The following is a 9,551-nucleotide window of genomic DNA, read 5'->3' on the forward strand; positions in this document are numbered from 1 at the left end:
GATCTTTTGCTTTCGTCCACCAATATGGCGGCGATGACGTCACGTGAAAACCACCAATGAATGACATAGCTAAACTTTGACATCGAATCCTGCGGATAAAAAAATTCTAGCTTCCCAAGGCATTTCTTAAAAACGGTGTACATTCCATGCACATTGCATTTCTTTTTTAATGTTATGCAACACGTTTTCCGCAAGAAATTTATTCCATAATGAGATCCGACTCTAGTTTCGTGACGAACTTGGAAATGATGGGTGACTCATCGGAACGTCATTCTTAAGCTGATGACACACGGTTCAACATTCTCCTGCAACATTTGATGCTCAGCAAATGTTGAACAATGTTGCACAGACGTGTTGAACGGAATAGAGCTGGTCGTTCAAACGATAGATAGCGCTATCCACCTGATAAATCACTATCCAGCAGATAATCACTAGCAAAACTGATTGAGTTATTCAGTGGATAGTGATTTATCCGGCGGTTAGCACTATCCATCGTTTGAGCAAGTGGGCCCAGGTGCTCGTTTCTCGAAAGTCCCGAAACTTTACGGGCCATTTTTGGGTGTCACAATTCCCTCTGTCAGCGTTTCTTCAGAACGGAGAGAACTTGAATCGTCAAACTTCACAGTAAATTTTCTTTTTGCTACCTTGAAAACATGTTAAAAGGTCGGCTTTCCAAAACAAGCTGTTGGCAGTTTCTTAAATGGCTTTTCGGGCCCGAAACGTTTTTGGGACTTTCGAGAAACGGGCCCCTGGTCTCAATTTTCGTTCAACAACGTTCAACGTGTTGAATGGCATATTTCAACATTCGACATGTCATGACACACTGTTCAACATTTGTTGATCAACAAATGTTGAACGGTGTGTCACCGGCGTAACCCACTATGGACGGATGTTAGTTCCATATTTTTTACTATTATAGGTATCTTTTATAGCTAAATGAACCAAAGATTTATAATAATGCTTGGATTATTTGTTTATGGGTAATTCCTTAAAATAATAGAAAGCAATGCAGCTGTAAATTCTCGCTATCTAAATTGTGTTTATTATGTATTTAAAAAAGTCGATCCAAGTCTGAATATGGCTCCTTTGGGGAATTAAATGAATCCGATATTTTTAATGCAATCCCCCGTCACTGATCTTTTTGTGATTGTTCCCGTTCCATGTAACTTGTTCCAGTGGGGTCCACCCGTTCACGAATATGTGATGCTCGTAAGCTATTTAAAAGTTTGCAAAATAATGATTCAAAGAAAACGAAACCCAGTGCGTCCCCAAAGCACACTTGTTCAATCCTCAGTTATATTTAGAGATCGTTACACTAAGCTCGATTTTGACGTAAGGAAGTTTAAACAACGACTACGCCTACGAAAACGCCAACGTCACAAAGCAGGAACGGTAACCTTAGACAAGGCAACTATATATCTACCTTAAAAAACTAGGGCCTGCCCTTGGAATGAACAATGCTGTCGAGATTATGATTTCCTGAAAACGACCTGTTTTGTTAACAAACTCGTACGATGTTGAGTACAATTTCGAATTAATAAATACGAGTATAAATGTGAAAGTTCCCCGGACTTGTTGAACACCACTAGTATCTATTATCGTACGAGCAGATGTGGTTACAAATATTTTTGTGTATAAACTGTTAACTGTTTCCCTTCGGGCCAGTCATTAAGTGTTTTGTTATACCTCCCAACTCAAAAGAGAACAATACACGGATTCTTACACGGAATTTGCTGCTGTTTCAAAGGTGTACCTCCTAATTACGTGCGAGTCGAAAGTTCAAGTCGTTGTTTTCCTGGGAAGTTAGCGAGTTTTGACCCATGACATGTGGCACGTTCTCCTTCAATCGGAAAACGTAATTGAGTTGGGAAGTATAACAATCTTGTTTGTACTATCTTCTACTGTACTGTACTGTACTCTACTCTACTTCTACTTCTACTGTATATGAATAGATTTGCATTCGCCTAAGAACTACATTCGCATCAAAAATCATGCGTCTTCTTCTATAATCGATAAATAACGGATCTTTTCGTGTGATCATCCCGAAATCTTCACGCCGGCTTTTTGATCGGACTACATGGCATGCCTTGTACGTTAGCCTGTTTTGCGCTTTCCGGGAAGTTTTAACGTGCGGTATGGCGTTTGGTACATTTCTTTCGCGTGCTTCGCAGAAGAAAAACGAAAATGCATTTTTTTAGGTTTGACGATTGCGTAAGCATTCAACAGTCAATCTCTTACTGCGACGAAACGCCGAAAAGATTTCCTCTCCAACATTGTACAACGCGAACAAGATAAAGTGCTCCCAAAATAGTCACATTCGCCCAAATGAGTGTTTTCAACTGACGTTTTCGTTAGCGTTGTCTTTGATGCCATAGCTCTCTTTTACCTTGGGCGTGGAGGTGAAGGTTTCATCAGTTGGTAAAGGTTACAAAATGGACCTTTTCAAGGTAAACAACGCCATTTTGAAAATGAAGCAAATAGTGTTGTCCAATCATTCGCTGATGATATAGCTGGGGCGAGTGTCTAACCCTATTTTTCATTTTTCATACTATTTCCTGTATTCTAGCATATTGCAGTAAACCTGGTTTAAACACAAATGCATAAAAAATCAAAAACAACGATTATACAGCCCTTACCAATAGCCCATTTTACAGTTATGTGTTCAGTTACCTGGCCTTTAAATGAACGTGAGGCCTATGTTGACCTTGTTTTGATAGAAACCTCACTGCTTTTCTTCTGTAAATTCTGCAACAACATCATTAACATAAGAAAAGGAGGGAGGTCTGTATCATAACAAGGTCAACACCAGCCTCACTTTCATTTAAAGGCCAGGTAGCAATTGTAAAGAGGTCTATTCGAGATCTGTATGGGTAGAAAATCCTAAAATAACAATGACCACAACCAGGTTTTCTGAGCCCGCGAGACTGACCACCCCCCAGCAAACCAATGTTTTAACGAAAACCGCTGGTCAGCAACCTGGTTCTGGTCATTGCTGTCTAAGGTCTTCCGTATGGCTACAGAGATCTTAGAGAGATTGAACATCACGTTTACGATAAACGGCAAACGTCGGACTAAAATTTGCGTTTTGCCAAAAATTGAAGAAATTCGTTTGATATGAGTTTATTTCTTGCGTGTTAGCAGCAGGTGTCAAGTAACTTTTCATAAGAGAGAGACGAGGTAGAATTAATTTTAATGTGGTTTATGACAAGCAGCACCACACCGTTTCGCGTTTTCCGTTTCACGTAAATGCGATGCTTTATCTTTCCATTATATCTGAAATTTTACCGTGGAAAGGCGTACTTTCTTGGTAACCAGCCCAGGTAGGTTACCAAGCTGTATGAATAGTTTGGACGGAGCTATTGAACATAAGAACCGTGCACTAAAGAACTACGCAGAATTAATGCTAACAGTAACCCTTGCCCAACGACTTCGACGAGAAGGATTTCTTCCTAATAACGACATGAAATAACTATTTTTTTTGGCTATTTCCTGGATAATAGCTATGCAGTTTACACACCGAGCAACGCGAAATGGTTGCAAAGCGCCCAAGTTTATATTAGGGACTTAAAGATCCACTACGGCGACGGCGACGTCGACGAAAACGTCACAACACAATAATATCGTTGGTTAAAAGAGGAAAAATAATCGTGCTGCACACGTGCGGTACGCATTTAGCACAAAGTCGTGCGGTACTCTGCACAACAACGGAACGAAATCACCAAATTTGAGGTTTTCACGACAACGCGAGCGCAATTCATTTTTTAGGACACTTCGCCCACATTGTACGACGCTTTGGAAATAGCGAGAAATTATTTTGAGGCGACGTTTTCGTTGACGTCGCCGTTGTAGATCGTAAAGTCCCTACTTACAGATCTACGACGCGGTCGTCATCGAGATCGCCAGAACAAAACAAGAATATCATTGATTAGAAGAGGAAAAATAATCGTGCTGCACGTGCGGCATGCATTTTAGCACGTTTCTGGAACTCTGTACGTTTTAACGACAACCTGTCGACTCTGAAAACCGCTCGCACCCAATTTAATTTGAGGATACGTCGCCCGCATTGTACGACGCGAACGAGATGAAATAATCACGAAAGACTTACGCTAGTGTAAAGTTATATTTTGAGGTGACGTTTTCGTCGCCTTCGCCGTCGAAGATCTTTAGTTAAAGTCCCTATTTTCAGATGATTTTCTCGTCGAAGTCGTCATGTTCCTCTTATAGGCTCTCTTTCAAGTTAGCTCAGTAACCGCCACTTCTTTGGAGTGTATTGGAGTTACTTGAGAGATTCTCAGCCAACGTGCTTCGAAAGATGTCTTTCTTCTCAGTTTCCAAAATCGTATTATTTGCCTCCTGTGCTTCTCTCCTAGGGCCTCTTTTATTTTGCGCATGCGCTGAAAAAACTCCTCCACTAGCATGTTCATTTCTTTTTGTAGAATTTCCTTGAAATTTACTGGAAATCAAAAATATATTAAATTTAAAGTGCACCTAAGCTCAAATGTTTTTAGTCTACGATATTGATGTCTCCACCGAAAGCAAACATCGCAAATTTTCGCTTCTTATCTGCCGGGCAAGACGCGCAAAGTCATCAAAACTAGCAGCAATTAATTTGGACCCACAGGCAATGGTCTATTCTAGATTTTACTTCACAAACTGCTTTGCAATGCAGTCTTCAAAACACATATTACCAAGGTATTTTTTGCTAAAAAAACCACTGTTAACGTTTTACACGGGAGTTCGGGGTAGCACGTGCACGTGATTCCCATAGACTAATGAACTTGTGGTCCTCAATAGGAGCCCGCCAATAACACTGGAACTCCGTGTCCTGCTCTTTTCGATCAGTGTGTGGCATCTTTATCCCCGGGAAAGGGATTGGGGGGGGGGGGGGGGGACTCCCATATAAAAAGGTGAGGGATGCTCGTCGTCTCGCTTAAGGGTGTAAATTTCGGATATTGGTCTCACTTAAGGTGTTCTGGGCAAAACGCCATCATATTTAGCCGTGAAGGTCTCCCTTAGGGTTGCGCCCGCAGAAATATAAAACTGTATATTTATTTTAAGGGTCAAAAGAAGTCTGGGCCACGCCCAGATTGGTCTCCTTTAGGGGATTAATTTAAAAATTTCGACAAGAATCCCTCCCCATTGTATATGAGAGTCCTCCCCGGGGATCTTTAACGTCCCACGGAGTTTTTTGAACAAAAAGGGTTGTGAGACGGGGGCTACGGTTTACAGTCCTTATCCGAGAAGACTTGAAAGTCTAACCATTTGCGGATGTAACTACAAAGGCAGCAGTTTCTCCTCGGTTGGTTTAAGACCCTGAGTTTTGGTCCGGCCGGAATCGAACTCGCGACCTCCCGCATTGTAGCCCGACGCTCAACTAGCCTGAGCCACCGGTGCGCGGAACATAATTATGTAACCAACGGTAGGCCCGTTTGGTAAAAAAATAGTCATACTGATGAATTCTCCAAGGGAATGTTTTAAACCTTTGAACGACTTTTGAACACTATTTTGAAAATTCGAGCAACGTTTGAGTGCTTTTTTTGCCAGTTTTGAAGCACTGTTTTTTTTATAATTTTTCCCAGCGCAATCGGGACAGGCCTGGTGGTCGTTAATGGGAGGCTCGAGTGCATTGTACAAGCAAAAACATTCCTTACCTTTCTGATGCACTTTCTCTCTTGATCGTATGCGACGTATAACTTCATACATCAGCGAGAAAAATAGGGCCACTCCGAGGCTTATACTTGCGTATCGCAAAGCCTTACGAAACTCTTCCGAAGAGCTATCAAACAAACCGCCTGAGGCGACCTCTTCCTTGTCGGTAGAATTAGAGGTCTGGAACGAAAATTGATCAAATAAATGGATCGTTCATGAATTCAAAAGCAAGTCATAAATGATTGAAATGCCTCAAAACGATCTTTTCCCTTTTAAGTTATAGCTCACTTTCATAAATGGCGACCACTTTTACATTTTTTTTGTCTTTATCTTAATTAGACCTACTGCCCTCGTTTTGAAACAAAAATTCTTTTGAAATTTCGTGTTCGTAGCGAGGCTAGAAGGGCTTATTAGCATTAAAACAGAAAAATATTTTATTTGGCCGCCATTATAAAAGAGGTCTATACTATTGGTAAAAACTTCTTAAAACTTTAAAAACAACACTCAACCTCGGTTATAAGTTATTATATGCTCAATACAATATCGCGTTTCTGATTGGTCAATGACGGATGCATAAATAGGTTACAGAGTGCAACACGGAAGTTGCTAGGGAAACACAGCGATTGAGTAATTAATAAATTAAAGAATGCTATGAACGTGCTCGGGCATTTGGTAATGGGCCTTAATCACATAGGAGCCATGTTGAGTCCCGAGGGACTGAAAAGTTTTGTTTTGCCCCATCGAGACTCGTTCCCAAACACTTCAACTCGAGGCTGGGGTTAACCGTTGATAAGAAGTATAAAGAAAAACAAACTGGTCCAAAGAGATGGAATCAAACCGTTCCCATGGACAAAACTAACTGGAAAAATATATTGAAATCGGTACGAAAGACCTGTAGAGAAAATAAAGTTAGGGAATTTCATTTCAAATTCATTCATAGAATTGTGGTGACCAAAAAGGAACTCTTTAGGTTTAATATCAAACCAGATAGTAATTGTATATATTGCGGGGATCTGGATTCTATAGACCATACTTTTTCAGAATGCCAGTTTACAAAGTCCTTTACTCAAGAAGTGGTACAATGGTTTAATACAGAGAATGACTCTGAATTTAATCTAAACACTGAAGATCTTCTTTTTGGTATTTTTCCAAGTTCAATGACCTTGATAAAAAAATTGAACTACACCCTCCTCTTTCTGCGGTATTATATTTATAAGAAAAAACTCCAGAATGACTCACCATTCTTATTGCTTTCGGATTTCATCAACAAAGTTAAATATAAGTATAAGCTTGAAAAAATTATTTAATAGCCATAAAAGCTCCTCCATCTGCTATTTTATACATTTAATATAACTGTAATAGAAGTTTTAAAAATAGATTTGACATAAATAAGCATACATTACGTGTGGCGGGAAGAAAGTCACGTGTGAAAGAAGGACTTATAGTCTGAGTGTTGATCGATCGTCGGATCGTTTCGAGTGTCAAGTTGAGTATTGAGTTTCAGATTTCAACCTTGCTTAAGGCCTGAAACCGTCGAGTGAAGTGGTAATTCGTATGGAAAATTGTAAAGAGATTATTCACCAGGAAATGAATTAAATATACCATAAAGATTCACTACATGGTCCTTTCGAGTCGGAGGAAATACAAGAAGGAGTAGAACAACAAAGCTGTTGCCGTCATCGAAGGATTTTTTGAATTGGAAAAAGGCGAAGTCTACTCAAAAAGGGTGTTTATGGACATAAAGCGTCATGAATATCGACAAGAACAGGAAAATACGAGATGCACACAGGACCTTTGTGTACAAAACAGTGGGGAATGTGGAGAAAATTTTGACAGAACACGTGGGAGATTTAACGTCGTTCAGGGAAAAGTTAACGGCTCAGAAAGCCTTGTTGACCGAAAAATTGGAAACGACCAAAAAGCTGGATGAAACAATATTAGAGCTCACCATTCCAAAGGAACTGGAGAAAGAAATAGAAGATTCTGGTGAGTTTTGTGAGCACGTTTACAGTATTTTAGCGAAAATCGATTTGAGTTTGGAGAAAGGGAAACATGGCGAACACACACAGGCCCATGCGACAAATCAGGAAAATAGTAGTACCAGAAATACCGAAAGCGCAAAAGTGAAACTACCTAAACTCGAACTCAAATCCTTTTCGGGAAATTATCAAGAATGCCAGGGTTTCTGGGACACATTTCAATCTGCTGTCGATGGAAATACTGGCATCTTGGCCATTGAAAAATTCACCTACCTGAAGAGTTGTGTAACAAGCAATGCTGAATCCGCAATTGCTGGACTGCCTCTGACCGCAGACAATTATAAAGTAGCCATTGACATTCTTAAGGACCGATTTGGTAAACCGCAGTTGCTGATATCAAATTATATGGATGCCTTATTGAAACTTCCATCTGTCAATTCAGTGCATGAAACAAAGAGATTACGTGAATTGTTTGACAAGATTGAAATCAACATTCGAGGTTTGAATGCGTTAGGAGTTGAATCACGGTCCTTTAGGAATTTATTGGTCCCAGTCGTGATGGAAAAAATCCCCTCAGAGTTACGATTGGTTGTAAGCCGTAAGTTTGGCAGTGAGGAATCATGGAATCTTGATGCCTTGTTGAGTGCACTGAAAACTGAGTTGGAAGCCAGGGAAAGATGTACTGCAATGAAAACAAGTGGTGCAAATGCCAATACACCCAGGTTTGAACAGTACAGAGCAAGAAGCAAACAACCCCATTCTGCCTCAGCCCTTTATACAGGCAGTGAGGAATTTACTCAACAATGTGTTTTTTGCAAGAAGAATCACAAATCCATTAACTGCATGACCATCACTGAACCGAAAGCTAGGAGAACAATTCTGAGACGAAATGGCAAGTGTTTTGTGTGCCTGAAGGGTGGCCATATCTCCACAAATTGTCCGTCAAAGGCAAAATGCTTTAACTGTGAAGGTAGACACCATGTAACCATTTGTGAAAGAATAAGGAACATTCCAACATCCAGGAATGTAGTTAGTGACGAGGCAACACCACATGGATCTGGATCATCTCAAGATAGGAGCAGAGAAGCTGGAACTTCAGCAATGCACGTTAGCAACAATGCCAACTCTGTGTTGTTACAGGTAGCCCAAGCCTTTGTTTGCAGACCAGATAACCAACAACTTGTATTGAATGCCCATGTGATATTTGATTCCTGTAGCCAGAGATCATACATAACCAGTAAGGCATGTGAACAATTGAACCTACCAACCATTGGTAAGGAGACACTTTTGATCAAAACATTTGGAGATAACTCAGCCTCTGTGAAGGAATGTGATGTTGTGCAATTGTGTGTCAGAACATTGGATGAAATGAATGTGTATATCACCTCATATGTTGTACCAGTAATTTGCAGCCCAGTGTCCAATCAACGGTCTCGAACCACGTTGGAATGCTACCCCTACTTGCAGGGTCTACGACTTGCATGTGATACAAGTGATTCTGCCAGTGTTGATGTGCTGATAGGAGCAGATTATTACTGGTCGTTCTTTACTGGGAACATCATTAAAGGAGATCCCTATGGACCAGTAGCCCTTGAAACCAATTTAGGTTGGGTTTTATCAGGACCAACTATGTGCTCAACATTGACAAGGTCATGCACTGTGAATCTGAGTTCCACGCATGTGTTAAAGATAGAGTCCACAGAGATAAGTGATATGAAGGATGATCTGCAGAAATTTTGGGACTTAGAAACTTTGCGCATTAAGGAACATGAAACTTCAGTCTATGACAAGTTCTCAAATGACATCACATTTACTGGAAAGAGATACCAGGTCAAGTTACCATTCAAGGATAATCACCCCATGTTACCAGACAATTATACAGTGGCATTGCGTAGACTGACAACAACAATCAAGAAGCTCAAG

The 9,551-nt window shown here is 40.4% G+C and overlaps 1 pseudogene; it reads right to left on the reverse strand.

The window, feature by feature from the left end:
• Positions 1 to 608: 608 nt before the first annotated feature.
• LOC137985543 (uncharacterized) overlaps positions 609 to 9,551 on the reverse strand; it is a 31,975-nt pseudogene continuing 23,032 nt past the window's right edge.

This window comes from Montipora foliosa, chromosome 14, assembly GCF_036669935.1.
Source record: "Montipora foliosa isolate CH-2021 chromosome 14, ASM3666993v2, whole genome shotgun sequence".
In the NCBI taxonomy this organism is placed as follows: domain Eukaryota; kingdom Metazoa; phylum Cnidaria; class Anthozoa; order Scleractinia; family Acroporidae; genus Montipora; species Montipora foliosa.